At 36.3% G+C, this 21,387-nt stretch overlaps 1 protein-coding gene across 6 annotated transcripts in view; it reads left to right on the top strand.

The window, feature by feature from the left end:
• LOC132202951 (teneurin-a) overlaps positions 1-21,387 on the top strand; it is a 322,154-nt gene that overhangs the window by 64,503 nt on the left and 236,264 nt on the right. For 5 of the 6 annotated variants that reach the window (XM_059630319.1, XM_059630318.1, XM_059630313.1 and 2 more), the window contains exon 2: positions 20,828-20,891. The exons of the other annotated variant lie outside the window; for it this stretch is intronic. The gene's annotated coding sequence lies outside the window, so the exon portion shown is untranslated. The remainder of the gene's footprint in view (positions 1-20,827; positions 20,892-21,387) is intronic. 6 annotated transcript variants of the gene reach the window in all.

Below are 21,387 nucleotides of genomic sequence, written 5' to 3'. Positions count from 1 at the left end.
TTACAGGGTCTTATTTGCCTTCTTATCAGCGGGCGTATTGTTAATTGTTATACCCCGTCGGCTACTGCAAATTGCGACTGTGCACGAGCGCAATCACTGACACACCCTATTTAACTTTTCCGGTTCGTTTTTTGCGTGTTTCATTTGCGGAGAGACAGAGCAAAAATTGGATCGTAAATCGCCGAGAGAGAAAAAGAGCAACTAAAAATCTGACTCGTGCAGTGTCGTAAACTGGGCCAGTTTTATATTAAAAAAGTGTGTAGTGCTCGTAAACAACAAAATTCGCTTCCTTTACTGCCACGCGCGGTGTAAAAATTTGGCCCGGTAAATAATTGATGATGAAGTTGTGGCGGCCTAATTAAATTTTCATTTGGCGACTTCAGATTTTTTAGCGTTCTTGGAGCATAAAGCGGCGTGTTTGCACTTTATGCTCAGCTGCATTTTGGTCTATTTGGCCCGTTTGCATTATAAAAACGAGTTTTATTGAAACATAAAAGTCGTGCCTTCTGCTGTGGCTCTCAAACTGTCGGACGCTTCTTTTCATGGGCGCTTCATCAAACTGAACTTCTCATCTGAAACGCATTTTTTTTTTATGAAAATATAAAATTTTTCTTAATTTCATTATTACTTGTATATAGTTTTCAATTTCTATAAAAAAAATGTAATTTTTTTTTAAAAAGAAAGAGAAGTTGAGACGGTAATAAAATTTTTTTTAAGCATGGAGATGCTCAATATAATCATTTTATTTCATTTTTGAAATTTCTAATATAAAATTTAGTTGCGTAGCAAACCAATTTTAAAAAAAAGTAGCATAATTTTAGTAAAATCTTTAATGGTTAAATTTAAATTACGTTTCAGAAAAATACTGCTATTTATAGTTGATTAAAAAAAATCATGGCGATTCCTGCTTCAATTTGCAGTGACGTGACGAGCGCTAAATTCTAACAAAAAGCGATGGTATATTTTCCACGTCTAATGAAAGAGACCGTTTTCAGCGTGAGTAGTTTTTCTCGCATCCGCATAATTGAGTTTCTCTGGGAAATCCCGATTAGCAACCGCAATTGTTCGCGCAAAATTAGCTTTATGATGAATTTCATACGAGGACGCGCTAAAACTGCCGATCGAAATACAACATGGGTCGATAATTTTTTTAATGATAACCACCTGTCCATAGGTCACCCCCATGTGGTTAAAAAAAATCCCAAAAATTTTTTCGAATTTTTAGAATTTTTTTTCAAAAAACTCAAAATTTGAGTTTTTAATTTTTCTATGAGAGATAAAAACTTCTAAACAACTTTTCTAGACTAATTTTGCAACGCCCGACAACTTTTCAATGCTGACCAAACGTGTACAAACACGTTTAAGGTCACTTTCAGACAAATTTTGACTTTGACTGAAATTTTCGAAATGAACGCCCCCTTGGATTTTTTTGCAGGTATAGGGAAACATGTAGCCCATCTAATTTTGAATCGATATGGTGATTTCCAGAAATATATTATTTTTTTTTTTTTCTTTTATTAAAAGGTGAATGAATAAAAACGTTAGATTTTGGGTTTCCTAGTGAGGAGTGAAATCTCGGAATTTGCTTCAATCATCCGATTAATTCTCGCGCTAAGAATTTACTTTGAAATATAACTTTTCTAGACGTATTTTTAGTTTTCCAACAATTTTTCAATAGTAACCAAACGTGTACATACACGTTCAAGGCCATTTTTAGACAAATTTTGATTTTAACTGAAATTTTCATAATGAACGCCCCCTCCGATTTTTTTGGTGGTATAGGAAAAATTGTAGCCCATCTAATTTTAAATCGGTATGGTAATTTTCAAATGTTTATTATTTCTTGTTAAAATTATTTTAAAATTAAAGTAAACCAACTCCGACCATGAGCGTATTTTCAGCGCTTGAAACGCACAAAACCTAATGTTTTTATTTGTTCACCTTTTAATTAAAGATAAACAAAAAATAATATATTTTTGAAAATCACCATATCGATTCAAAATTAGATGGGCTACATTTTTTCCTATACCTGCAAAAAAATCCAAGGGGGCGTTCATTTCGAAAATTTCAGTCAAAGTCAAAATTTGTCTGAAAGTGAACTTAAACGTGTTTGTACACGTTTGGTCAGCATTGAAAAGTTGTCGGGCGTTGCAAAATTAGTCTAGAAAAGTTGTTTAGAAGTTTTTATCTCTCATAGAAAAATTAAAAAGTCAAATTTTGAGTTTTTTGAAAAAAAATTCTAAAAATTCGAAAAATTTTTGGGATTTTTTTTAACTACATGGGGGTGACCTATGGACAAGTGGTTATCATTGAAAAAATTATCGACCCATGTTGTATTTCGATCGGCAGTTTTAGCGCGTCCTCGTATGAAATTCATCTTATGCGATGCAAAAACTTCATTTCCTAGCGCATGATATGAGGAAGCCAATATTGGAAAACTTCTGAACAAAGTGCACTTTTCAAAGAATTCTTTAACTTTAAATCGATTGCGTTTTCCAGATGGAGAGTTTTGCGAATATCAAAGGACGCTTGGCTGCTTTTCTCTGCGTCTCATTTCATTTTAATGAGGAGGAAAATATGCCACCCACGCCCTCATTTTCCTTTCCCCTTTTCTCTGCTAAAACTATACCTGGTGCTTGTTGCACGGTTCGTTTTTGACTGGAGCTCTTTTACGTCACGTGCCTCTTTATTTCGCAAGTCAAACTATTGTGTTACTCGGCGCACACACACACATAGAAGTTTGAAGAGCCGGTTAATTTGCATGAAACCCTCAAAAAGGTCGCGCTCGGAGAGGCACTTTGCTAAATAACAACAATGCAGTCGAGGCTTAATTTTAATTTACCAGCAGCAACGTAACCTCCCCAGGGCTAATGAGCTTAAATTAACGCCAAAATGCTATGGATATGTTGTAGCTCAGCTGCTCCTTTAAATTGGAAACTTGTGAAAGTTATTAAATTGCGTGAAACCAGCAAATATTGAAATTGATATAAACTTGAATTAATCTAATTAACAATCCCTAGAGGGGCGTTTGATGGCATTGCTTTCAATTTAAATCATATCAATTTCAATATTTGAAGATTGTATAAAGCTTTATTAATTTTCTATATAGAGAGAAACACAAAACAACTCTAGTGCCTAAATGAAAATTTAAATGTTTTCATATCAACACTGAATAAGCAAATTATCAATCAATATCTCTTTTCTCTTTTCTTTTAATTTGTCTGTGTTTTATTTAATTCGGATGAGTTCGCATTTGGGGCAAAGTTGCCCTGCTCATGAACCCAATGGAAAATTTCATCTGCAATTAAAACAATAAGCCTTACATACGCTCACAGAGATGATTATATAAAATTGGAAACTAATTAAATAATTTCTTTAAAATAACTTTTAAACAATTTTGTTCAAGGCCAGGGATGCAATTTTTATTTTATAGATTGAATAGTAAGTTTAATAATTTAGGTTTTTACGGAAGATATTTATGGCTGACAACATAACAAAAATAATAATTAAGATCTTTTAGATATTTAAATTATTCAAAGCGTGAATTTATGCTTATTTAATTGAAAGATTTACATTTTTGTGCATTGATTATTTTCAAAAGAAACATCTACCCGATAGATAAAAAAATCTTAAAATGAACCGAAATTTTCAATCAAGTGAATGAAAAATGAAAAAAATCTCACTTTTACAATAGGTTGTTTACTTATTAATTATTGATGCGCTGTTTAACAGATCTGATACAAATTGTTTTAAAGATTTATTAAAACAAACAATACATTTCAAATCATTAAATTTTAAAAGAGGGAAACTCCAAACTCTCAATTTTGTTTTGATTTGATACTTTTGTGAGTTTTCAAGAGCAAATTGTGTCGTAATTGCCGATTTTAGTGTAACAGGCGCTTTTCTCTGGAGGAGGATCCACTCACGCGTGCTTGAACAATCGAAATTCCCCCTTTTTTTTGTCTGCAAACCCCTTTCATTGTGTGTCGAGTGCCAAACTGTGAAAATTAAAACATTTGCCGGTGAAGCGCGGCGAAGAGCTCTCCAGAAGCGCCAGTTTACCGGCTAATTACGCATTCATTTATTCAAACAAGCTCTAAATTGCGAGAGACGGTGCAAAATTATATGCCTCTAGAAGGTTTCTGGGCGAGAGAGAGATGCACGCGCACCTCTCTTGTATAAATAATCTCGACGAAATGTAAATTGAATAAGAGAGAGGGACGTGTAAACAGCGACAAAACTACAAGTTGCGCCTCCACGCTTTCACAAGCACACTCTTCCTCCATTTATCACACTTCTTCTTCTTCTTCTTCTTCGCACTGCTCATGGGGCCGGTAAGATGCTTAGAATTTCAAATGAAGTGTGTGCGAGTTGAGAGAGGGGTATGCATTTGCACGCGCCTGAAAGGAAGACGCTGCTTAATTTTTAACCAAAGGTAGAAACACTTTTTCAACAACTGCCTGTTCCTTTTTTATAATTGGAAAGAGCGGCTCTGCGAAATAATTTTGCTTTGTGAATAATTCACGGCAGGAGGGTGAGTAAAGAGATTTTTTTTCGCTCGCGTGGCAGCTGTTTTTTAAATTAAGAATGAAGTGAAAATGATCAAAGGATTACACGTGAGCGACAAACTACGTTATTCGCGTGCTGACCTCGGAATCAATTGCGTTTGATGTCTGTGACCGGCGAAAGTCGGTTCGCAAACAAACATAGTATTAATTTGTGTGCGCGTTGTTTTTGCTCCCGCTCTCTAATTTACATACACAACAAACAAACGCCTAACGAATGATAAGCATGCCGAAAGCCAGAGTGCGGGTAATTGCCTTGAATTTAGAACTCCATTCACCACCACTGAATGTATAGAGACTTCCCCTCTGGTCCGCCTCTTATTCGCAAAATAAATCTCAGAGGACGAGGCAGAAGGCTTAAAAGTGCACGGAAGAAAAGAAGCCTAAAATGCACGCCCACGTCGCAACTCCCACTGGCTTCAAAAGAGCCACTCTGATTTGTACAAAAATAGTTATATCTCTGGCTTTTTTAATTAAGCCGAGTGATCTCTTTGGGTTCTTTTTAGTGCAGCAAAATGTTGACAGACGGAGATGTTTTCATTTTGTTTGCTTGCCCAGAAAAGGCAAATTTTTGACACAAATAAAGCATCTCTTTTGAATTTTTTCCTTATAAAATATTTATAGATGATGAAAAAGCTTCCTTTTTCCCCTGGAAAAGGACAACTTTTGAATAAAAATTTAATAATTGGAGTCGGTTTATAAATAGTCCATTCAAAATTAAAGAGCCTTTGTATATTTAGCCAATTTTATTTAAATTTTGAAGAAAGTGAGATAAATAAAAACCATATTTTACTGTCAAGTCAGCATTGGGTGGTGACAAAATTCAAAATAAAATATTTTAAATGAAGATATTAGAATACTATTGTTGCCTATTACAAAAGAATCTAGAAAATTTTGTTACATTTCAAAGAAAAAGTTTGTGCTTGAGGATCCATCCTTAGAACTGGGCTCTTTGAAAATTTTATATTTTATTTTAAATAAAAACCAAAGGTTAGTGATTATGAAAATTAATCCATACAAATTCCTGTCTTTTTTTAGGGTTAAAAAAGCGAGTGTAATTTTTTTTAGCTTCAATTAGAAAAATATCAAATAATTGGCGATTCTTGATGAAAAGATATTTAAGAGCATGTGATTAAAATGAAAGATAGCTAAAATTATTTGCAGGGAGTGAGAGAGAGAAAAAAAAGATTTAAAAAATTAATTTAGTTATCAAGTAGCATATTATTCAATTAATAATGGTAAACAATGTCATGAAACAGATTCTATTTGACCAAATGAGTATACATAATCTTTTTCAAAAGCCTGTTTAATTTTACCTTTCAAAGCAAACTTTGTTGAAAGCAAACACTTTTAGTCCATTAATTAACCCGTCACTAAAAATTCATGAGATCATGCATCCCCGGCGCAACGCAAAACAATTATTTTGTCTCACCTGGGATCTGATCCCCTCGGCGATCTGCATTCTTGCATGAGTGCGCTTGTTTGTTTGTTTGTTTTCAGTTGCGGACCGCTAATTAGTTAATGGATGCAGAAAAATGGGCAACAAAACAAGGGTGGTTTCGCCTGCCCGACCAGCATCTCTCTCTCTCGGCGCTTTGTTTCTTTGAGAGCGGTCGGGCGGTAATGGGGCGCGCACACACAAACCCACACGCACTGTTTTAATCTCTCGTCTTCATGAAGATCTGCCTCGTCATAACGTGGGAAGGTGACACGTGTGCGTCGCGCACACAATAATAACCAGCAAACTAAAGTGACGCTCGCGTACTGTGTGTCTGTCCGCCCACGGAAAATTATACCCCCGGTGTGTCCGAAATTTGAGATAGAGAGGCTTAAAACAAATATCTGGACGAAGATGAGTTGTTGACGGTAATAGAATCTTTAAAAATAAATTGAACATAAATTAAAAAAAAGGTTTTGTTAATCAATAATATTATATTAAATATTGTATTATTTGCCTTTTTTAACATCTAAAATTCAAAAATTTCATCTCCTTTTATTTGCATAAAATTTTATCTTGGTATGTAAGCATAAGCCCTTCCGTTAGTGAGCGTATTAATTTTTCAATTTCATTGAAATGAACTAACAACTACATTAATTTATCGAAATAACAACAATATCGAAACAAATAATGTTAACAATGCGATTAGAGATAATGTTATAGAAGGCAGCATCGAAATAAATATTTTTTATTTGGCCAAATGTTTTTAAAAAGTTATGACTAAAAAGATTGAATATTTTTTTAAATATATAACAAAATTAATATTATATGTCTAAAATAAAAAAAAATATGATGTATTATTCAAAATATTTGAAAAAAAATTATAAATTTAATAAAAAAATTTAAAACTTAAATTTCTTTTTACTTAAAAAAATTTTAAATGTTATTGTTGTTTATGCTACTTTTATTATACTAAAAACATTAATTGTAATTTAAATAGAAGGTATTTTATGTAAATTCAAATTCCCTTCTTTCTTATGCAGACGTCGATGCATTTTGCAGATATCGCGTGCCGTGGTGGGATTCAATTCAAGCTGCACCGCATCAATTTATCCGCCGGCGAATGTCTGGAAAAAGCACACATCTTGCGCATAAAATTCAATCCGTGGCATATATCGTAAAATGATAATGCATCGGTGCCATGAGAATGATACGCGAAATTGCGGCGCGCGCGCGTATATATCAAATTATAAAATCAATATTATGCTGCACTCTGTCAGCATTTGCCGCGCATTTCGCGCCGCCGACCTGCTTTTTCTCCATTTTTTTTTCAATACCAAGTGGGTAATGGCTTGAATAAAACAGGAAAATTTATTGCGAATGGCTCTATTATGGGACAGAAATTGGTTTATTTCCTAACCTAGCAGGAAAATTTCATTTGCATCATCAGGTCTAGGATTTATCTCTCACTCACACGTTTCGACGCGTACACGAAGGGGCACCACTTTTTTCTCGCATAGCACACTCATCAATATCTGCTTTCGGTATTAATCAAAAGCTACAGAAGCAATATCACAATTTCTTTCAGCTCATCTGCCGCGTGTCAGCCAAGCAACCCTGCCCGCGTATAAAAATGAACGCGAGTTTGCTCCTCTATTATGATGGTGACAGTCTTTCTCTTTTTTTCCTTGGATGCGCGAGAGTGAGAAAGAAAGGTGCCACCGCCGACGACATCGCTCCTTTTTCCATCCCTACACGCGGCTGCACAGATTCCTTTCTTTTTGCTCTGAAATGATGTCGGCCTGATGCTGCGGGGTCCCTCTAACAAAACGGTGCAGGAGGCGCATCAAAAGTTCACCCGAGTGAAAGTGAAAATAAGAAGAGAGGATGACACGCAGAGGTGGCCCTCGCAAAGGGGAGCCGTCAGAAATTAAATTAAAATCCGCCAGCGTCGGCAGTTTTGCGCGACAGAGCTTGCCTAGCTTTTTTATTGAATTCTTTTTCTAATCGAGCTGAGTTTTTGTTTGTTCAAAGAGGCTCATTATTATATTATTTTATGTTTCAAAATTCTTAGGATTCATTACATTTTGCAATAATATGTTTTTGATTTTAAAAAAAAAAATCATGAACTACGTGATTATAATCAACTAAAATTAAAAGAATAATGTTTTAATTTATGTTTTTGTTTTCTTATTTAAAGAAATAAGATTTGTAAAAAGAAGTAGATATCAAAATCTAAAACTTGCAAAAAAAAAAACAAAAGACTATACTTATATTACTGTGTTAATTTAATAAGAGTAATAGTCACATATCACCTATTTTTCACAAATTAAAAACAATGAATATTAAATGATAAAGATGTAACAATGTTTTTAACATGATTTGATACATTGCTTCAGAACGTATTTCACAGCCATTATAACATGCTACAATGATCTCACTGAAGCCTCTCATATAGTCCGGTATACTTTGAGGTTTAGCCTCGGGAGAAGAACAGCCGGCGGGAGGCAAAACAGATTTCAATCATTTTTCACTGTCACGTTGGCCATTTTTCATACACTTGCGGGAGAGAAGAATCAATAGCAGCAGCTCGTGTGATACGCGATGCCTGCTTTTTCCGCAGTTAATCATGTATGTTTCTGTTTTTTGTGTCAGTTCGCAGGTCGTCAATTTTGAGAGAGCAAACCGCAAAGGCGTGGACTATGAAATATGACGTTTCGCAAAAAAAAAGTGCCAGCCAAACGAAGCGAGCTGGAATTTAGATCGAAATGTCTTTTTGAACGTCCGGAAACAAAAACGTCTCTATATATTTACCCTTCAAAAAGTAAAGTGTGGCAGGGATTTGGGCTGGAAAAGGCAGCTGACACGCTCTCTCGGCCCAACAAGTCCCTTCTTGACCGGGTGGCGAAAATAAGAAAGGCGCCGAAAATAAACACGTTTAAAATCCGCCGAGAAACTTCTTCCTGCGGTGCGTCAATTGCAGCTTCCTTTCGTAAAAGCCTCTCGAACTTGTCTGAAGGAAAGGCGTTCAGGCACCGCACCAATAAAAATAAAAGAGGAGAGAAACAAATTAAGAAGGCAAGAAGCCGTCTGGGAAACACAGAGAGCCTTTGAGTGGCTCGATATAACAATATCTGCAGCCAGCCGTGCGATAACGCGGCTGCCATCGGCCTTTGACGTCTCACGGCTTTTAATTTCAAAGCTGCCTTTCATTACGCCTTCCTGCTCTCCTCCTGCAGATTTCAAATTGAGACCCGCGCCGCCGCTGATGTGAAAGAATCAGGCCAGAAGAAGTGAGCTGGCTTATCTCTCTTCCCGCGACTCAAAATATTTCCTCTCGCTCACTGCAAATTACAACTTACTGGATTTTCATTAGCGCCCAGCTGGAAAAAATCGAAAGGATTTTTAATTAAAAGCCTCTCCTTCAAACGGATTTTTGCAGACCTGCTCGTATAATTAAAAAGGATACGCGCGTGTTTGGTTGTTACTGCCATGCATTCGCGAGCTGCAAATAATCCTATTTGTTTTAATAATAGGCTTTCGCCCTGCTTTCCGGCGTAATTAAACCAGAGCCGCACCAAAATGGGATTAACGGCGTCGGGCACTGACCCTTTTGAGATTTTGTGAATCATAATATATTGTTTGACATCAAAAGTACATAAAAAATTTGTTATATGTTATAATTTTGTTTTAAAATTAAATATTAAATTAAATGCTTTTTTACGTTTTTGGTAGATTTTATTTTTAAACTTAATAGATCGTTTTTTTTTCAGATTTTACGTGCGTAGCTTTAAAAAATTAAGCTTTCAATAATAATTCCATATTTTTACTATTATTATTTTTTTTTATTTATTATTTTTTTTTAATTTTTTTTTAAGTATTTACATTTCTTTGCTCACTATCATACAATATTTATCCAAAGTTAGATATTATGGTGTTCCTGCGGTCAAATTTTCGTTTTAATAAATAAATTCCAGCTTAACAAATTTATTTCTATTTTTATGGATATCCACTGGCCTTTGCAAAACAACAGATCAGTATTTAAGAATGGCTTACGGATCAAAATTTTTAAATTATTGATTCAAGCAGCATAAATTTAATATACATAATAATAATATGGCTTACTCTCGGTATAACTTCACGATACAATCAAGAAAGTCACTTTGCAACCAAACTTTGGAAGCAAAATATCATCAAGATCACAATTATAAAAATGGTTCCAATCGTTACTAAAGGTTCTACCATGATCAGAATAATTGAACTGAAATAAAATCTTTTTTTCCTGGGAAGATTATAAAAATATTGATACAATAAAAAGAGACATATTGAAAAATAATTTTTTTAATTGGAATGCATATTTACTGAACATTTTACCACATTATTTTTTGTTTAAAAAATCTGCAGTAACCGTATTTTCATCAGCCATGTCTAGAGGTCTAGTAGCAATGCCGTTAGTTAGCACAGCCGCAGCATCGCCGTGGTGATCATCAACTGCGGCTCTCTGCTGATCCCCGACTCAATTTCCCGATCGTGAGCTGCACAAACATCCAATTACCATTTTATAATTAAGTCTGGCCGGACGCAAATGTACCGCAGCGACCGACGCCTCGCATATATACGGTCAATGCAAAAATTTGTGCTTGATTTTGCGGCTGCCAGACGGTAGCTGCAGCCGTGAGCGATGATCGCGGTCGGCCGAATCAATAAAGATTATAATTGCACACACAAAGTCTCTCTCGTTGTCATTCAGGGCGTGACATTATATAAACGCGGACTCTCTCTCGCGCTCCATTAGGCCTCGATTGATGGGCCCCTCCCAGCCGCGCGCATTGATTCGCCGCACAATGACCTGCCATTATACTTTTCACGGTGATTTGCAATTTAGCCGGGCGAAAGGTGAGAGCCGGCCGGCTGGCCGGGCCAAGAGGCTTTTTGTTAAGAGGGCTGTTGAAACGCACTCGTGCCGGGAATATCGAAAAAAGCAACTTTTTTTTAACCGACACGCGGGCGGAAAGAGGAGGAGTGCCGAGACAGAGTGCCTAGCGTGAGGGTCTGTTTGATTTGTGGATCGTTTTGTTTTTTAACGTCTAAATTGCATGCCCTTCATTTCCGTGTAAAAAAGTGGTACACGAATTTGAAGGCTGATAAATCAGATAATTTTGAATGAAAAGTTATGTCAACAAATCTCGTGAAATGCATTGTATTTTAACAAGAGGTTAAAACAAATTTTATTTATTTATTGAAGGTCCCAATCTCTCAATCAACATGAAAACTTTTTTGGATTAGAATTTTGTGAAGATCGCGGAAATCAGAGCAACATGAACGAAAGCTAACACAAAAATGTGTATCCAAATGAATGCTTTTATTTTACTTAGAAATGATCTCATCTCTGTGATCCTCACAATATTCTAATCTGAAAAAGGTGTTCTTTGCAATTGGCCAAAATATATAAAGTTTACGAGCATGTTGAAGATCTTTTAATAACCAGCTGATTTAACTGTTGCGCGGGTTAATGTGTATCTCGTTGACGCGGGTTAACAAAAAAATTATCCCGAATGAATTGTGGACGAGTGAAGGTGGGATAAAAAAATATTTTTCCCGGGGCAACAGGATAAAATGTATGTTTGGCGTTATCCCGGGATATCTTTTATACCGGGAGAGATAAGTCTATTGAATCTCCCCCAATATGATTTTATCTGTTGTTCCAAAATCCAACTCATACCAATGAAAGAATTTGAACGATTTTTATTTAATTAAATTGACACGTTATTTTCAAAACTATAAAATTACTATTATTGTTATGCTGTAAAATAATTTTTTTTTTAATTTCTTCTTTCCATTAATAGTTCTTGTAAAACTACCCTCAGTTTTATACAGGATTGTTGCGCAGGTTTGATACTTTAAAGCTCTGATATTTTTTATGCTTCAAAATCAAACATTACTTCTATACGTACGCATTTAAAAAATCTACTAACTCATGCAAGTCATGCACGTTTGATCAGTATTGGTGATTGTATGAGTTCTTCGGTAGTAGAAATTAAAATTACATCAAGGGATTTTCCTCTATTCATTTTATTGACAAACACGCTGGATTATCAACCCCATGAGCTCTCTTGCTTTGAAACACTTTCTTTCATTACGTTGGTCGTCGTTTATTTTTATTGCCCTTATTTTCAGAACATATCCTGTTTTATTAAAACCGGCGAGTTTCTCTTTCCTTCTTTTTTACTTCACAGGTTTTTGTGTATATCGCATTTTTACTAGGCCGCACAGTCGAGGAGATCAAAGAAAGAGTCCAATTTGGCTTGATGGTGGCTCACACAACACTTTCATCCTGAATGTATAAAATGCAAACAGAGAATCGATCGAGTCCGCCTCGCACCGCAGTTCTCCTTTCACATTCTTTTGTTCGAGTTTCTCTGCTCACAAAAGGTGCTGCGAATTCCCCATTGGAAATTTTCCGTTCAAAAATATCATACGCAAGAGTGTGTTCCGCTTGTTGAATTTTTCAAATGCCCTGGAGAAATTAAGCTGCGAGAAAATGAGCGTTCCAGATCGATCAAGAAAATGAAATTTAACTTGCTGGGCTGAGATGAGAAATATAATTCTCGTGACGTGAGCCAAGCACGCGATGCAAATGAGCGGTGAAGGATTTATATTTTCATTTCGTCGATGTGTCCGGCTCGTGATTTACACGAGTAAAATGATTATCCGGTCGATTTGGCGCGCTTGACGCTCGGCTGGACGTCCGTCCTCGCGCCGCGTTTAATGGAGATCGGCGCGGACGGAATACGTAAGGGGGAACGAACGAAATGAACTATGGGCTTCGGCGCCGGCGATAATGCAAGCCGCAGATAGTGACGTGGATTTATTCGGCTCGGATGACCTTTCCCCCCAGCTATCACGTCGCAACCGAGCCGAGGAAATAAATTTCGCCGAACACGAGTCAAGAATCTGAGGAATTTTAATTCAAACCGCTCTTTTGCTTGCTTGCCGCGGTCTAAGAATATGACGGAAAAGCGCTAAACATAATTTTTTTTTAAACTTTTATTAACTACGACGCATTTTTTATTTCTAATCAAAAATACAATTTTAAATAATAGTTTTACATATTTGAATGTTATTTACATATTAATCACTATTATAAAATGTATTTTTTTCATTTTCAAGTCACAAATATGAAAGCAAAAGTCTATTCTTGTGGCATCGATTGGTTTTTAACCGTAATCAATTTTAATATCTATATTACAAATAATTAAATCTACATTGCGCAAGTTTAATTTCAAGTAGTAATTGTTCAATTGAAACTTGTGTTACCAATAACTTTAGGCTAAATTATATTAACTTTTCATAAAAAATTATTTAAATGCTTCATAATTTGTTTATTGATCAAGTGCATTAATTTTCCAAAGCATCAGAAAGAATGGAAATGAAGATGTTGGGCTTTTCCTTATTTTAAATTGTTTTTTTTTATTCAAAAAACAAAAGGCTCTACCGCTGATTTTTTTGTTTTTTTCTTGCTCATGAAATATGGACAAAGACCGTGACCGAAACTGGTAGAGCCATTTGTTTATAAAAAAAAAAACAATTTTTGCAACGAGTAAAAGTCCGACATCTTCATTTCCATGATCATCTCCTCGAGTGTCAACTTCTTCAAACACATCAGAAAGAATATGAAAAATTTTTATCTTTAGTAAAATTTAATTATAAAAATAAAAATTTTTATTGAAATAAATGCTACTCCAAAAAACGTATTTAAATTTTTTTACAATTTAGTTGAAAAATTCAAATATTAACATTTAAGCAAATCGCCAATTAAGCAATTTCATCCAACGCCCTCTCAAAGAATTCCATGTCGAATAAGGGAAACAAAATTGGAAGACTATTTTCGCATTACGGTCATTATTGGATGTAATTTAAGTGGCCAAGACTCTCCATGCAAATAAGGGAGCCGAAATTGAAACGCAACTAGGACATGCGAGACAGTTTTCACGGAGGCCGCCTCAGGCCCTCGCAGGTCACGGATAAATCATGAGAAAAACTCATAAAATCCGGCAGTCTGTCTGCGGTATTACCGGGCATAAAAATAACAACATTAAGCCCACGTAATCCATTACATGGAAGCGGGCGCTCGTTTCTATAAAAAGTGGCCGCTCTCGTCCCTTGTAAATAAATCCGTCGTCGCTGTATGAAAATAACCGTTTTGTCGATACTCGGTAAGGTATTATTATATGCCGGCAGCCGCTGCTCTCCGACGTGCATTGGATTTGGTGAAAATAAAAAGTATGGAAATAGCGACGATTTTTCCACACCACCGGTCGCGGCACATCAGTTCGAACCAACACCATGCACAATATTACACAATATCTCTGCATTTGCAAAACAAAAGTTTATGTGGCGTTGATTCTGCAAAGAGCAATAAACCTGCAAATGCGATGTAGCTCCCATAACGCAATATGCTATAAATTATGGCTTGTTTGTCTGCAGATTGAATTGAACTCGATTGCACATTGAATTGAGAAAAAAAATGAATGAAAATCGCAATACGATATTGATTGGTTTCTGTGAAAAGGCAGTATTTTTTTGTTTTTCAGCTCCGGGAAATGGTAAGTGGGATATTGATTGAATTTTAAAATAAAAGACTAGGGAATTTGAGCAGCTGGGGCTCAGGCTGCAGATCGGTTTTATGATGCAGCGGCGAACGAAGACCCGGGCGGATGATTTGCGGCCACGCTGCTAAAGACAGTTTGTTTACCGAGCACTCGAATCACACTGACTGGAGGGATTTTAGTGGTTTGGAAAAGTAGCCATAACACCCCGGCATGAAATATGGCAGGTGGGGCGCGCGGGCGTCTTGCCAGTTATGGAAAATAACGACGGCCACGGGGCTCGTAAATTGGCCGCGGGTCGTCAATGCGTCGCTCTCAAAAGCGATCGCGCGAAAATGCCTCGCCTCTCCATTACTCGCATCAGCGAATCTCGTAAAATTCGCCATCCTTATCATGTGCAGAGATTTGAAAAGCGTATAACTGATTTCGTGCAAAATTTAGTTGGCAAGACTGAAATATCGTGGGGAGAAGTAAAATCCTTCACGTTTGTTTCCTCTCTACACTAATTTTTTTGCTGCACTCCAATTCTTGAAAATTAAAAAAAATAATCCAAATACCAATACCGATTGAACTGGCTGATTATGCAAATATTGACTAATATTGAAACGTTATTTAGGATATTGTTTTTTCTTAAACAACAAAAACTCCCGAAAACCCATCAAGGAAAATCCGAATTTTAAATTCAAATGAAACTTTAGAATTTACTAGCTTTTTTCTTTTTTTTAATAAATGGAGATAAATATGAACATACAAAATAATTCTAAATTATAGTCTTATTCTTTAACATATAAGTTTTATAGAATGTGTGTGATTGTGAGACATATTCTACAATTTGTACTTTTTTAAATTTATTCTTGAATACCTTTTTTGAAGAAATTTTAAAATAAAAATTTAAAATGACTGTCAGCAAAACTAGAAAAAAGGAAATACCATGGCTCGTTATGTTCTTATTGTAAGGAGTTCATTATACTTTTAATATAAAAATGTATAATTCACCTTGGTTTATCTATTTTTTTTTTTTTATTCTGCAAAGGTTCTTCCAGATATCCAAGCTTTTGAAATTTTAAATTCATAGTTAAGTATATAAACAAAATTTTCTTTTCCAAACAGGCCATTAAAATTAATTGTCAAAATTTATAATCATAGTTTGTTTTGGTGGTACGTAAAATTTTGTATAAGCCCCGGACACCAATGAATTACAATGACCCTTAGGTTTTGTGTGTTTTCTTATGAAACAGGTAGGTGAGATTTTAGGAGTGCGAAGCTCCACACAAACCATTAGGCAGGCCGGCTCTCTTTGAAATTCAGAGGTTAGAAGCCACTTTAAAGCCAAGCTTGAGCTGCACTTTGGCCAAAACTAGCGGCTCTCAGCTGTGAGAGGGGAGTTGCGAAAGAAAGTTTGCGTCGCTTGCCGTTTTGACGCCGAGCTTGTGGGAGTATTAAAAAGTTTGCCTCGTAAAATTATCTGCTAATTTGTCTTCCTTAATGTTTTTCTTGTGTCGGAGAGGCGCTGCTTAAATTATATCAAGCCTAATGGGCGTTAATTTAGGGGCGTGGGACTAATTTAATTTTTCTATCCCCCAACCGTGGCTAATGGCGCGCGCACGAGCGTTCCTCAATTAAATTTGTCTCGTGGAATGCTCTCCAGCCCCTCCAACTTTGCCGACTTTTTCGATATACCCCTCGACACAATGGGCATAAAAAAGCGCTCATTAAACTTAAGAGGAAAAGTTTTATCTTTATCACTGAAATCAATCTTGGAAGTTTTGCCAACATTCAGCAAACAGAAATAATGAAAAATAATTATAAATTGCTGTTCGAAACAAATTTCCTCCCAACAAGGAAAGTTCTTCAACATTCTCCAAGTGCAGCTGGTGTGAGAAATCAATGGACCATAATATCGCGCGTTAATTATTCTGCAAGTAAATTTAATAGCAATAAAGCGAGGAAAGTTTGCCAATTTGCATTGATTTAACAGCGGTGCTAATTGTGCACGCAAAAATAATGAACTTCCTCTTTCTTTATACCCATTTTGCAAATAGGACGATTTTAAATGAATATAAATTCCGTGGACAAAAAGCAAAGCACTACTAGTCTGGAGCAATTATTATCTTTGTCGCATGTTTAAAGCCGGGCAATAAATACAATGTGTTTATTTACTTTTTCTGTTCCCAATGGCGGTCATTATCCCACTTGCATGCAATTAAATTTATTTATCTCTGTAGCACGATGCGACGCGCGATTAACCGGCAAAGAGCAAAATGAAATAGGTCAGCGGAATTTATTCTCGGGCAAATTCGCTGAGCTGCGGTCAATATATGACTCGTCTTGCTTGTTAGCAAAATAATTCCAACTGATCCGCGCTCGAGTGCCGCATGCGAATGAGGAGATCATCGCGACTTTTTAATTAATACGCCCTGCTCGCCGTCCCACTCAAACATGCAAATTAACGTGCTTACACGTGAGCTCAGCACGGACGCTGCCAATTACCCGGAGTGGCTTTTTTCACTTCATACACTTCAATTCATATCCGGAGTAGTATATTTTCATACGCTTGCAATCTGCGCAGCTATCTATGAAATGAAAACCCTCTCAACCTCAATTCAAAATGCAAATGCAAACTGTGATTAAACCTCGGAGAAGAAATATATTTATTATGGTTCATAGTTGCCATCATTAAATGATTTCCTGGAAGATTCTTTATTTATTGTATTTACTTATAATTTTTATTTATTGATGATTTTACTCATACCAATAAGAACAACTTCACCTGTTCAACATTGTCAACGATTAGGCAATGATATATTATACCTGTACTTCAGTCTTCAGACAAGATAATTATATTTTAACAATATTAAATGATGTTTTAAATAACACCATACGTTATAATATAATTTTGAAATAATTACATCACCTTTTTAAATTTTAGAAATAAAATGAAACAAAAGCTTAAATTTTAATTAAAACCGGGGAAAATGAAAAATTGACTTCTACTGAACATGTTTTTACAAAAAAAAAAAAAATAATAACATTAAATGTTATGATTAATTTTTATGAGTAATAATTGTTCATATTTGTGCAATTTTTTAACATTAAATTATTGGGCACAAAGCAGTGTAATAATATAACTTATTTTTAAAGAAACAATGCATTATAATTACAACCCAACTAAACTTTTTCATCATCACTTGCCTGAAACAATAGTTTAAGTTTACAATTTATTTTCAAACGACAATTTCAAACCTAGCTCAGAAACCAAGTGACTTTTTAAAGGCATCGCGAAAGCGGCATTCCTGAGGCGCTGCAAATTGGCGCAATCGGCTTGATGGAAAATCTGGCACGGTGAAATTCAGCCCGGCGTGCGCGCTGCACGCAGTCATGCCAGGTATTAATTAATTAACTGCTCGAGGCAGACGCACGACCCACCGTTCGTTCGGCGGGCGAGCATCAAATTTTCAGCACCTCGCGTTCCAGCAGCGGCGAAAAATTGATTAGGAAAGGTTAACGAGTGCCTCGGCCCGATAAAGCATCATCGGCTGACTAGTTTAGAAGGGGGTGTTAAAAAGGCACCGCTCTCGCACACCCCCGCACGTCTGCAGGGTGGTGGTGGTGGTGCAGTCGACGCATACCAAACTAGCTTCAGCGAGAGGAGGACGCTGTTTGCCGTCGGGGTTGAATTTTAGTGCGCGCTCCATTCCCCCGAGGCTTAATTAGGCCCGACATTGTTCAATATGTCCTTTGCTCTCGTGTTCGCGGTCGCTCTTTCTGCCTCACCCCCCGCTTTTATATATTGCTCTCGCGTCCATATTTCGCCCCGTTATTGCCGTAGTTACCAAATTCTCTGCACCTTTGGGACGCTGGTCGAACGGCTCGAAGGTAAACGAGGACGGCACTTTTGCGGCTGCACAAAACGCCAGTTTGACCAAATCTGCCAAGCAATTCAAAACTTTTGATTTGTCAAAACTTTCTATTGTTGGATATGTTATGGTGATGACCAAAGGGATTTTAGTCCTTATAATAAGTTTTAAACAATATTTTTTGATAGTTTCTTCTTTGGAAATTGTAATTATGATGTTATGAGGTGAATATTATTATTCGATAGGATTAAAAAAATTTGTCTTTTTTTACTTTAAATTTAACTTTAAAATCTAACAATAAAACTATAATTTAAGCTTGTGTGCAGTTTTCATAATTGCTTTGTTTCATTAATTAGTTAATAGTCATTGTTCTAAATTTTGGTTTTTGTGAATATTTTAATTTTCAGGGGAATTTTTTTTTTTACTTTTAAATCATTCAATAATTATTAAAAATTGCTTTAATACGTTTATAAAATATGCAAAGGACTAAACAAAAGTGCATTAAAACAAATTGAAAGCAGAACAAACAAATTCAATTTGAAACAACAGAAGGGGTTGAAAACGAATCAAAAATCTGATTACCGGTGCAAAAATAATCAACGCAATTTGTTTGCTTTGGCACCCTCTTCATTGTTGCATTATTTCTCCCTGTGGCAACCTCGGATTTTTCACCACAACTTTAATGAAATAATTTCAAGCTTCATTTGCCCGTTCATCGATAAAATTTTATTTGCAGCAGTCAAACGCTGTGGGTTGGCTGTGTTTGCCGCCACGAGTGGGTTTGTGTGTACGTTTTTAGCACGAGCATGGCCGGCCAGCGATGCAAATTGTTTTTCGTGTTTCGCCGCTGCCGGCGAGCAAAAAGTATCTGAGCAAAAGGGGTTGGAAAAATGCAAATATAGTATGTATTCTAGAGCAGTAGCAGACTGTGTGCTGGCGAGGGAGGGGCATTCGGAATCGCGTTTTGTAGGCGGAAGGCTTAACGTAATGTCTTTATGGATAATATAATCTGCTGCTGCATTACGAGAGCCAGAGAGAGAGACTGTCCTTTAGCTTTGCATTCAACGCACACGCGAACCAACGGGACTTGCTCTCGTGTCCCTCTCGCACTTGTTTCAAGCGCACAGATAAACACGGTGCTCGTTCCAAACTCGTAGAGACCCCTGCAGCTCTTCCACTTTAATCCAAGGGACTCATCATAATGTTTAGAATTAATGTGCCGTCGCGAGAAATGACTCAAACACAAATTATTCTTCCATTTAAATCATCTTTATGCTGAAAAAAATTTAATACAAATTTGATGAATGAAAAATAAAAATTAAATTTAGCTAAAAAATAATATATGACTTCACTCCTGTAAAAGAATAGTAATTTTTTCTTGTTTTCATCCTGGGACTTTTTTTAAATCTTATGTATTTAAATGTACATAACCAATTATGAAAATTACAATAATAAAATTATATTTTGAATTAAACAAAAGAAATTTGATGGCATTCTGACTAAGTAACAATGCAGAAAATTACCATTAAATTATTAACATTGAACATTTAATTTTAGTAGGTTCATTTAAAGAATTTGCAACTTTGAGCCTCTTTTAAAATGATGTGAATATTTATTTTAGAATGTGTTTAATTCTTAAAGGTTTTAAAGTGAATTAACCATCCTAAAGAGCAGCCAGACTGCAGGATTGGCTCAACTTAATCAAAAACGACTCGCAATCAGACAAGGCAGCCGGCTGTGTAAAATTTACGTTGGTGTGTAACAGGAGCTAATTTCAAACTTTGCGAAGAGTCGCGAAAGCATCCGTAGATTATCAAAGCGACATTAGCGCTAACAACGTTGGCGCGCCATATTTTGACACATAATCTCGCCTGACAGGCTATGATTAAATTTACATAATATGATTGTGTAACACGAGGGGTTGTTTCGCGTGCGCACACACATTACGCTTCAGTGGCACACGCGTGGGACGAGAAGGGGTTGAGAATTGGAAATTTGAGTTGCTCTCGAATCTCGTCACAAACTCGAATTTGAGCACCTGCGGCAGATTTTCCGTTTCCACGAGAATATTTTCAGAAGCATTTGGCACTAAAAATGATTGATTGGAGTTTCCCCTCGTGGAAAAAATCCCTCTGGGGTCCAACTCGGGGATGAAAACGATGAGCATCCGAGTTATCCGCAGCCAATTATGTAGCCTCGCGCACATACATCCATTTTTTATTTATCGATCGCCGAAACGATACCGGAACGACAGATCTGATCATTTATCATCTGCCTCTTGGCACCCCCGCACGTTTATTTCGTCGGAACGGCTTTCTTATCCCAACTAATTGGCTCTTTTGCTGCCTGTTGTTGCAGGTCGCGTCACCCCTGTCTACAAAGCAACAATCATCTCTCGAGCATCTCATCTTGTGCAACGCAGGTGAGTCTTTGAGAAGCGCGTGTGCGTTTTGCCTTTGTGTGCCTGCAGCGTGCTGGCAACGCTGGCATAAATTATTGGATTAATTATTCATCGGGCGCGATCAAAAGCAGCGCGACTCTGCAGCGGACGGGCTGCGTTCACCCTGAATGCCCTCGCCCAATCGCGTAAATACCAAACACATTCACAAACAGAGAGCAAAGTGCTTTCAGGCAAAGTTCGCTTCAATAGATTATGCAGCAAATTCGCCTATTACGCAAGGGGATTACCAATTTTCCAAAACCACAGAAGTGGATCGTGGGTATAAACCAAGTTGACAGACTAATAGATCAATGTTAATAAATAAGCTCTTCTGCATGTGACATTATTTTTTTTTAATAATAATAATAATTAAGAAAAAAAAGTAAGCAACGTTTTTTGAGTTTTTTGTTTAGACTAAAAAATGTAATGTAATCCATTTTTTTTTTTCAAATTTTTTTATACATATTGCCTATTTTTA

This window comes from Neocloeon triangulifer, unplaced genomic scaffold (genome assembly GCF_031216515.1).
Source record: "Neocloeon triangulifer isolate White Clay Creek 2 clone unplaced genomic scaffold, ASM3121651v1 ptg000017l, whole genome shotgun sequence".
Lineage (NCBI taxonomy): Eukaryota > Metazoa > Arthropoda > Insecta > Ephemeroptera > Baetidae > Neocloeon > Neocloeon triangulifer.
Note: the sequence above shows the minus strand (reverse complement) of the source record. Positions and strands in the feature narration are given on the sequence as shown.